The sequence below is a fragment of the Monopterus albus genome, unplaced genomic scaffold, assembly GCF_001952655.1.
Source record: "Monopterus albus unplaced genomic scaffold, M_albus_1.0 scaffold63.1, whole genome shotgun sequence".
Classification (NCBI taxonomy): domain Eukaryota; kingdom Metazoa; phylum Chordata; class Actinopteri; order Synbranchiformes; family Synbranchidae; genus Monopterus; species Monopterus albus.
The window spans coordinates 1610598-1621648 of NW_018127943.1; positions in this window are offsets into that span (position 1 = coordinate 1610598).

The window sequence follows — 11051 nt, forward strand, 5'->3', positions numbered from 1 at the left end:
AAAGCACGTTTAACAAGGTAAGGCTCTTGTTATCTGGCTTCCCTAAACTGAACACTGGTGATTTGGATAACTGGTGTGCTCGTGCTGGTTATAGTCTCTGGGCGTGTTTGTTTGTTTTCTAAAATGACTAAAATGTTGTCATTCTTGCAACTACCACTCCTGGTGAGAGCTGATGTGCCAGTAAAAGAATGAGAGTAAAAGTAAGGCTTTAGCACAGTTTACCAAAGCCATACCAATCTGCTCAGAACATATGGATGATTTCATTGTATTTACTTTTGGTTTTCATTATACATTATGATCACAATCTCTCAGCCAACCAGAGCCACATATAATGAATAAAAGAGAAGATGGATTGTGTATGTTGCCTTTGGGATGGCAATGAAATTTGCAGATAAATCAGGGGAAATGTAAGGAATTTAACTTTATTGTAAACATGTATGAGAGTCCCATTGTGGATTCAGTAAATGTTTGGAAGGCTACATTTTTCATTCTCTTCTGCACAAAATGCAGTCCCCTCTCCAGACTAAATCTTTTTACCACACCATCATGTCAGTAAATGAAAATGAAACAACAAATGTTTTTCTTCTGTCAAACTTTACTGTAGCCTGAGAGGGCTTTCCTTTCAATGTGTGGCTTCTGTGGCGGCCTGACGCTCATAATAACAGAGGAGAACAAGGCCAGGCAACCACAGGAAAACATGGACACACACACATAAAACCCATCCCTCCGTAGCCCCCTGTGTCTGTCTTTAACTCCCTCACCCTTTTTTTGTTTCTCTTTCTCTGTCATTTAATGTAACAATCTGGTTTTCTGGTCCAGTCTCATCCCTTCCAGATTCAAGATCTACAGTAAGATTACAGCTGAATAACATTTCAAAAAATTTAAAAAAGTGACAGATCTACAGTAAGACCATACATTGGCACTCTCTCTTTCTTTGGGTTTGCTTGTAATTTTATCTCAACGCTCAATTACAAGAGAACACTGTCCCTCTTTAGTCTGTATAAAAGCATAAACCATGCTTTTGTAACCCAACAGACATCAAGCCGATTCCTTTTATTCTCTCTATCAACGCTCCTGCAGCCCAGCACTGCAGACAGAGTGAGAGCTGTAGATGGATTTTTGACTGAGTGTGGCTGGGTATCGGTGTGGGTTTGTTAATTGATAACTGGACCCCCCACAAAGACTCCAGCACTTGAAACACTTACGGTTATGCAACAGTGGCCCTGCTGCCACTACATTTTGTGACAAAGTTCATTTGCCAGTCAAGGTTGCACTTAAACCCTTTCAGTGGCTATGAACTGTTTTTCTGAAAATGTTGTCAATCACACAAGGATTGGAGCAGTGGACCATCGATCAGCTAGAGATCTAGATATTTTCTGCATGTCCTCACAAAATACATGATGCTAGAATATTGGTAATATATTGATTACTTGAAGCTCTTAGCTCTACTCTTAGCGAACTGCAGCTTGCAAGCCAACTTCCTACGTAATCAGTCCCGACAGAGTCGAAAAATGTGACGTCACGTGTGCTAAACAAATCAGTAACTGCAATTTTAAAATCATCTCAATCGTGGTCACAATATATGAACAGTCAGATTACTCAGATTCAGATTTAGCAGAAGAGATTTCTAAAAACTCCTTACTCACATATTCAGTATTGTGTAACCAAGTACACTATACTTTGGAGGTATCAGTTTACACCTCATGCAGAGAAATGTTACAGTAGAAACCTTGCAAAGAGAGAGAAGTGCCCAGGGGCAAAGGGTCAGCTTGGCATTACCACAGCAGTAATTAGTTATTCATGTGGGTGGCCAGAGGAACTAGCAGATGCTTGACTTGACCTTATTATGATAATATTATATAGAAGTATTTCATCACTGAGTCTGTAACAAAGTGACCTTTGTGAGTTTTTTCTTCACTCTTTTACTATTAAAGTAGCTGACAGTACACCGCCTTTTTTAAAGATCCCCAAAAGGTTTAACATTGTTGAAGGAAAGTGGAAGTTGCTCTCTACAGTATTTCCCCTCCTCTCAAACAGCTCTCCCATTTTTTCCCACTGATCCGAAAAGTTGTGGAGCCGCCGTCGTCGTCTGTAAGCACAACCTGTCATTGTGGTCCACATTTTCCCAAGGATTACTGTCACTGGCCTCTTCTTTCTGGCCAATCATGCCATCACTCACAATGTCCTTGATTACAGTGGCTGGCAGGTCAACATGGAGGTAATCACTACGCACTTTCTAATCCCCACTCTCATATTTGAGAGGAAGAGAGCTCAGTGGATCTTCTCACCATCCACGCCTCCTCTCACTACTTCTCATTCTCTTTATTTCTGTCCATCCTCTCTCCCAGCGCCAGTCAGATGCACAACAGGTCCATTCTCCTCCTTGTCCGGCACCCAGTTAAATGCTCTGATGGAGCTTTAATAACGCACAGAGGCGGGAATGATTTCAAAGAGAAGCAGTGTCACCTTTGAGACTTGTGACAGTGTTTAGTCACAGATTTAAGGGATTACAAACCCCGATGACAATATTCATGGTGAATCAAAGGTAAACTGTTCTTACATAACGCTCTTAGTGGGATCCCACGTGCAGCTGTGGGAGTAAGTGAGTCTGTTTCTGTGCTTACAACTCCATGAGACATGAAAAACAAACATTTTGTAACACATGACCATCAACGGAGAACATGAGCTACATGATGACATGAAAACGGCAGTAGACCAGGAATACCCGTGTAAAATGGCTGTAATAAGTTATCGCTTTATGAGGTACAACTGTGCAGTCTAATTCAGTCCAAAGCAGCAGGTTTTGAATGATCTCTTTTTTCTCTTTGGTCAAGAGGTGTTGATTCAACTCTATTATCAGTTGGACGCTGTGGCTATTAGAACTGTAGACTTAAGACAGAAAACTTGGGCCCATCCCAATTCCCTTGTCCCCACCACTTAGCCCTACCGTTTTGTTTTGCATGTTCACGTGTAATGGTATGGGTGTCCCAGTTCTCTTTAGGAGGGGAGGGCAGAGTGAAGTGGTTGTGATACATAGCCCTTCAAACATAGGGGTTTTCAGAAGCAGACTCAAAACTGAGTGGTATGAGGCTAATTACAAGAAGAATAACCTGCAGTCGATGCTCACACCTCATCCAACAACATTCCCTGGTGTAAAAAACATAATCCAACCTTCCATTTTTCTTATTTCCTGTTGAAAATCACAACCGATGCTTAAAGACCATGCAAGAGAATTCATCACACCTGAAGAAGGCGTTATATGAACTCCTCACCGCATCTGTTTACTTAACATTGTCGTTAACTATCGTTGATGCGCAGAGATCTTGTATGGTTGTCCCAGTTCACAGGAAAAGATTTCAAGCCACTAATTGGTGTAACCGCTCAGCCTCAGCTGATAAAAACTGGCTGTTGCTTCTGTTAGAGTGGGGTGGGAACAAGGTCAGTTCAGCTCCTGTCAGTAGGGGACTTCCTTACACACACACACACACTTGAACAGATACCTGATTTAGGGCCAGCTTTGCACCTCTGCTTTCTGACAGCTGACCTTAAGCACTATTTGGATTTACCTTATCTCTACTGTACAAGTATAAGCGTCTGCACCCACACAGTTATCAGTAGAGCCACTCAGACCTTTAGGGGGGTCACGAGGTGAAGGGCGTCCTTGAGACAAACTCCTCACAGCCTAAGGCAGTCGAGACCGATTGTCTCCACATGCAGACACTGTAATGTCAAGTTCTCAGCCTGTAGCACTTGTTAAGCCTGTGGCACCTGATAATAGCTCACTCCGGTAGCTCCACTCAGCTGGAAACACACACACATAAACATAGAAACACACATGCATATATAGACAATCATGCAGACACGTGGACAAAGCCAGTTCTGTATAAACAAAATTAGTTTATACCAACTTTCACACTTTATATTTCCTGCTGCAAGAAGACTGATTGGTCAAATAAAAAGTCTGTCAATAGCTGCTGACGAAGTGTTTGCATTGCAAACGAAATGCGACAATGCTTTAGTGATTCATCTGACGTGCTAAGTCAATTCCCTATTTTTCAGAATAATAAAAGAACTTCAGAAGTGTTAAGTGTGTACACTAAAAAGCATAACATGTTAAAGATGATCCTTTCCATTTTCTTTTTTTAGAATTTGACTCCCCAAAAATTTATGCTCAATTGAAGAAAAACAATATATCTCCATCGTTATTATGCATTTGAGTCTTTTCACTGACATAGGCTAGGAAGTGGAAGAACAATAGACAATATTTCCTAATCCTGGGACCTAATGACCCTGACATTTCAAAAACAAAATCAATATTCTTTATTAGTTGAAGACAGTCCCTGTTGGACAGCTTCACACTCTGTTTCAGCTCTTGTCACACTATGTGGTCTGCCTGCAGTGATTCGTCTGCCTGGCTCTGCACAGCAGCAAAGAGCGCCTGTTCAAAGGCTGCGGTAATCACAGCCCTAATGAGCCACTTATCCTGCATTATGTAATCATTGTCTAAAGACTCGAATGTGAGAGAGGGGAAACACAGGCATAATGGAGAGCAGACGTGGCAAAGACAACAACCAACCACAATTGCTGGGGATTCCACCGCTGATGTTGGAGTGTGTGGTCGTGTGTGCTTGGAAAGTTTGGAACAACAAAAGTTGGGAAGGCCTCAGCGTGTGTCTGTATGTTGGCTGTGTGATTCCATTACCAGTGAAATCAATTGGAAAACAGCTTACAGCTACAGTAGTACAACATTGTTCTGGTTTCCAGATGTAATCCTCAATGTCTTTACTTTCCACTGAACCTCTTTTTTATTTCTACAGGGAAACACATTCGGTTTTGGTATTAGCTATAGCTTTCAACATTTGCCTAACAAACATGCAGAAATCATATATAAGGTAACAGCCAAAAGTTTAATTTTAACCAGTTTTGAATGTCCTCTTCATCCTCTGCATGGAGAGTTTGAGCTTCTCCCCAGTGCACAGAGATTCAGAGCATCAACAGGTCTAACAGAGTGAACATGTGCTAAATTATCAGGATGACTCAGCTGACTTTTCCATATAATATTAGTGGGTGATGATGGTGATCCATGGATGACAATTTAGAGGGGCAATTTAGAGTTGCAAATCAACCTTACTGGTAAGTTTTGCACAGTCTGACCCTGTCCTCCGATCCACAAGTGGATTCCAAGTCTGTATACATATGGACAGCCTCATTTATGAAGTAGTATTAATAGTACTGCAGTGCCCTGGACGCCCCTGTCAGATATGAGATCAAGATTCAGCATTCCAGCCTTTGATCTTGGTGCTACCAGAATACTGTACGGGGAGGAAGAGAAAACAAGCCCAAAGTAATTATGGGACAGCTCATTTTTCCTGACTTCCTGTTATTGAGAACATGCTGTATAATAGGCTGACGGCACGGGATCGGCAACATTAACGTTTCCTCTGACTGGGTGACTGCTCCTTTGCTCTGCTGAGAAACAGTCACACACACACACACACACACACACACTACAAGTTCAGCAAGAATTAATCATAGAAAGGGAGATGTGTGTAGAGTGAGGAACAAAATATGACAAACAGAAAGAAGAAACAGGGGAGAAAGATGCAGAAACGAAAGACTTACTAATTAATTTGTGAGTGTGACATGAGAAAAGCGTGACGGACAATGAAAGATTGCAGTGAACCTACTGCAGGACCACCAGCAGCAATCTTTCATTGTCCGTCACGCTTTTCTCATGTCACACTCACAAATTAATTAGTAAGTCTTTCGTTTCTGCATCTTTCTCCCCTGTTTCTTCTTTCTGTTTGTCATATTTTGCTCCAGAGGAACTGTATGTAAAGTGCAGCCAGTCATCTTCAATCACAGTGCACAGTACATCTGCAAGAGATTAAAGTGACACATTAGGAGCTCACTAAGTATGGCGATCACTAACAACATTTGATCTGTAATTAAATTAAGTTGGACCTAAATAAAATTTATTGTGTATAATTGCAACAGGCTGTGCCTTGTACTCTAGTGGGCGGTGTTCTTAAAATGCATGGTGCATCTGACACACTGCATAAAATGCTGCTCTGTCAGTAAATGAGGCCATCGTTATTCTCTCTGTTAAAATAAACTGTAGGAAATGGACGCACTTGGGATGAAAGCCTCTAGAACACATGGACATTAAATATGAAAAAACAAATCACAGATTAAGGTAACACCAGACTGCATGGAGTGTGGTGATGTAGACATTATCAGCTGGGCTACATTGTGGGTAATGTGGGCACAAAGTTCGATGTATTGCTTTTGTGACATGGCTGGTCACGGAGTCTATAGGCAATACTTCAAAGAAATGTGTTCATGGAAACAACAGTGACACCATGGTGTGGTACTGAACTCCAAACAACGCAACCACAATAAGTCTAGACTTAAACATTTACTACAACTGATAATCTGTGACATGGAAAATGATAGATCCCATGCAAAAATTAAGTAAAAAGAAAAAGGCAAATATTTATATCTAAACCCAAATTGATATGTTTGCATATAACATTTCCCCAAAGTTCCCATTGCTCCTTTGAATGGGTTACAAAAGATGCTCCAGTGCCATAGCAGCACGCAAGCTGAAATTTCAATACAAATGCAATTATAAAAGTGGGATTGTTCACTATCATTAGTGGTGAGAATCTGAGAGACAGCAACGGCCGCAGGACTGCACGTATCGGACCTAATATTGCTCCTAAATGAATTGTAGTTGTAGAACTGTCTCATCTGAGACTTGGAGATTACTTAGGGCTGCTATGGTTTCAGTAATCCAATCATCTCCAATGTCTTGGAAGTCAAAGCAAGAATGAGCTTGAAATATTAAACAAAAATGCAAGATCTGAAACACTAGACTAGACAAATTAAATAAGGCCTCATTAGAAAACCAAGTCTAAGAAAACATGATGTATACACCATGTAGGTGTAGTTCATCTTCTGACCCTCTGATAGATTTGTTCACTTTGCAGTGTATCAAGTCTGGGATAGGCATGACAGCCATTATCAGCATTTTTATGCTCGAAAACCTCAAATAAGGACACTAGTAATCCAGAGCTCATTAGAGGTTTCAGGTTTAAGACAGGTACAGACATCAGTGAGTCACATTTTTCATTACTCATAACATTATACAGAACAGAAACGAAAAGTGTCTGGGTGGTTTAGTTAAAACCAACATTACAGGATTTCAAAGGAGATGTCATTTATTTCCCTCTGCCATCACTAGACTGCAAAGTTACCTACAGTGTTTATGATGCACCTTTGTATTTCTGTAGCATGTCCTTTGTCTATTGAAGCATATACCACTTTTGAGCCATCACAGACAACTTGATACTAAAACTGTAAAACCAGAACTCCACTTTCTCTTACACCTGTATTCTCAACTCAAGACATGAGCTATCATCACCCTAAAAACATCATTGTCACCTGTCATTGATGACCTGGGAACCATATTATTGCTGGTCTTGCCAAGCAGGTACATTTTAACCTGTCAGTTCTTTTACTATGTGATAGGAGCTGGGGTGGAAGCACTGGAGGATTGTAGCTAAACCTTGTCTCATCTCTGCTCTCCTGAAGCAACAAGCAACAAAAATGTCTCAGCTACAGGTACAGCTGATTTCATCTCAATTTAAGGAATCTTCACGTTTTTTTGAGGATTTTAACTTGCAAAGATTATAACATCCTTTGCAACAGAGTATAAGTACGAGTGATTTTTTATTCTGATAGTCATTCAATTTCCATTAATGACTGCCTGCACCAAGAGCTTGGATTTAGGTTAGAAATTTCCACTGGAAATGAGGAAGAGAGTCATTTCCAGGTAATATCAGGATGGACACTCTAGTTTATGATCCCATCTAGATCTACTCACATCACGCATACCACAAATAGAGGTCACTAATGGTAAACCTATAGCTCTCTTTTTTCCATTACCATTCCTTTCTTTCCTTATGCTTTTACGCCCTCCATTTTAATGAACGACCTGTTGTTAGTGTGGTAGCATCCTCAGTTAACTTTCTCAGGAACTGAATGTAATATATGACAAGCTTGAGAACCAGTATGAGTCACTTAAACAACTCCAGCTAAATTAACTGTGCAAAATAAGCCTCAATGTGGAGCAAATTGCTTGGTCACAAGGACAGCAACGTGATCGCTGTGTTTATGTGGGCAGGGTGCATGGAACGTGGCTTTAAAATGAAAAAAATGAAATAGGAACATTATAGGGATTGCACTGAATTAAAAGAAAGTATGCATTTAAATGGCATCTGTATTTTGGATTAGTCATTGTCCATCATCAGCTAAATGAAAAGTAACTTTGAATTCAAAGTAAATTTTATCACTGTCAGTCCAAGTTCATTCCTCATTTTCTCAGTTTATCTGGGCTGGAGGTACAGCATGTGACTCAAGCCCATTTATAAATTCTCTGAAACCCACTGTGCCAAACAACTAGCTCATCTATCCCACAAGTATGAAAAACAAAATCTCTTTCATCCTCTTTTTGCTAACATTTTGGTCAAACTGGGTCTAAATGACATTTCCTTCTTTGGATTGTTTTTGTTGATGAAGTGTGAGTTTCTCTAAGTGGAGCTCTTGCCTTCCTCTCTCAGATGCTGTGGCTACCGCTGCTTTTGTTAATCATCATGCTCTTCTCTGTCATCTGGTCGTATTTTCAAACCACTGCTACTGCTGCTGGAAACAGAAAATGAATCAATTCCTGTGTGACAAAGGTCCAGAGCAAATGTAAAAGCTTTCAAGTAAAAGAGCAGGACTGATGATTAATTACATGATACATGCCGATTATTGTTTCAGTTAGTAGAGTTTGACGATAAAATTTTATATTTTAAAACTAATTTTTCTCAAGAAATTATGGGAGAAGCTAAGCCAAGCCAAACTAAACATTCAAACATTTAATATGAGGCTCTGCTCACATTAGTATCTCTGGGCTGATTCATTGTTCTAACCATAACTATGACCATTTTAGGGGCATCTTTAAATTCAAACAATGCATGCCACTTGTTAAACTAAGGAAGCTGAATAAGGCCAATTTTATTTCAGAAAGGAATAACTGCAGAGGCTTGGCGAGGATGAGGAGGCACAGTTGTATGCATTTAGAACCACTTGTTTCAGGGAGAGTGACTCAGAACAAATCAGTCTGTGCTTAGGTTCACCAAGTTTAGCATCGTATACTGTAGGCTTCATTAGCCGAATGGCCTGAGAGACATCTTGAGCCTGCACATTTTGCAAGTCTACTGCAGCCTTCACAGTCATCATCTCTCACCACAGGTTTGCACTTTTTTTAAAGCATTTTCTTTAGCAGTTTTAGCATTTTTGCTCCATGTAGTATTTATTAGTATCAGGATATGGACTATGGAGCAGTATTATAAAGCAAGTGAATTAAGTTGGTACTATGCACAGTAGAAAACCTATATAATGTGACCTTTTGATGGTAAAAATACAGTCAGATGTTTCATTTACAGTTGTTAGCATGACTATCGCCATTTTCAGCAAGCACTGTGAACACAGCTTAGAACTCTGCTGCTTGTCTGTCTAGCTTTAGCTACTCACACTCATTTTCCAAGGACAGCTGTGTTGTATGCTTTTTCACTGTTTATGTTCTGCTACACTACAGGCAGATAAGAAAACCTATTCTGGTGTTAGAACTCCCACTGCTTGCCACTAGAGGCTGATAAAGGTCATAGATAATGAAAGACCCCTTTGATTGTAGCTCTGCCTACAATCCTAATCAGATACTTTACTGACCTCTGTTCCAGTTTCCTGCTTGGTCTTAACAGTTTTCAAACCACAATGAAACTCACAGTCTGAGAGTCGTTACAAACCAAAGGATCCTCTTAAAACTACGTGTGCAGCAGCTCGGAATTGCTCTGAGAATTACCCACAACTTTGAGTGGATTCTTTCTTTGATGCTATTTGATGCACAGCAGATAAAGAGACATTATGATTCTTTGAACTGTGCTGATAGTATCCTCAGTCAATTTGAGTTTATTGCACAACGGCCTGACTTTGGAATTATATCCATGTGAAAAACATTTTGTGGCAGGGCAGCATCCTGCTCAGGTCATGTTCATTTTGTCAGGGTTGCCCGGCGGCACCTTCCTTTCTTTCCTTTCTCGCACTAGTCAGCTCCCCTGCACTGATTTCATTATTAGAGACACCTGCCCCGCTTCTCTATTACTCACCAGCTGCACCTCATTAGTCTCCTCCCGTATTTATATACGGCTTTTCGTTCACACCCCGTTCTTCAGGCCCCGTTTATGTGCTCGTGTTCACTTCATTGACTGTTTGTTCTACTGCCGCTGATCGACACCCTATGTCTTCTCCCACCTATATCCAGCCCGACCATTATTGGTTTCCTCCTCCTCATCGGATCGCTCCTCTGGACCCTGGATTCCCTCAACTCCTCCAGCCACCTCCACACAGGTCAATGCACAGTCTCCGGTAATCTGTTTGTTTTCTGCTCTTTTTGCTCAGCCACCATCATCTCCACTCTGACCAGCCCAGGAGTGACTCCCACATCCGCAGCCCGGCCGTGTTCACTTCATTGACTGTTTGTTCTACTGCCGCTGATCGACACCCGGTCCTACTACTCCACCTCATTACATATCTATATATAGTTGCACTGTTTTTTCACTGTAAATAAATACCACTGCTTGCACCGAAGCCAGCCATCTGGGTCCGTTGTTTTTGTCTGCTCGCTCACCAGTTTATCGAGCGATCATAACACATTTCCATAGTTGAAAGTTAACTGCCAGACATATGGCACAATCCATAGCAAATGATCAATAAAGAGCCCCCATGTGGTGTCCTCAAAACAGTCCTATAATAATGATAAAGCCGAGTGGAGCTGCAAATTCAAGTGATAATTCTCTATAGGATTGTCCTGTAATGTTTTCACATTACAAATTAGGCACAAATAACTTACCCTCATTACTGCTGCATATAATATAATAATAAAAAGAAATTGATAAATAAAACTGATACCTGGTTGACTTGATGGCCTATGTTGATTTTCCTTG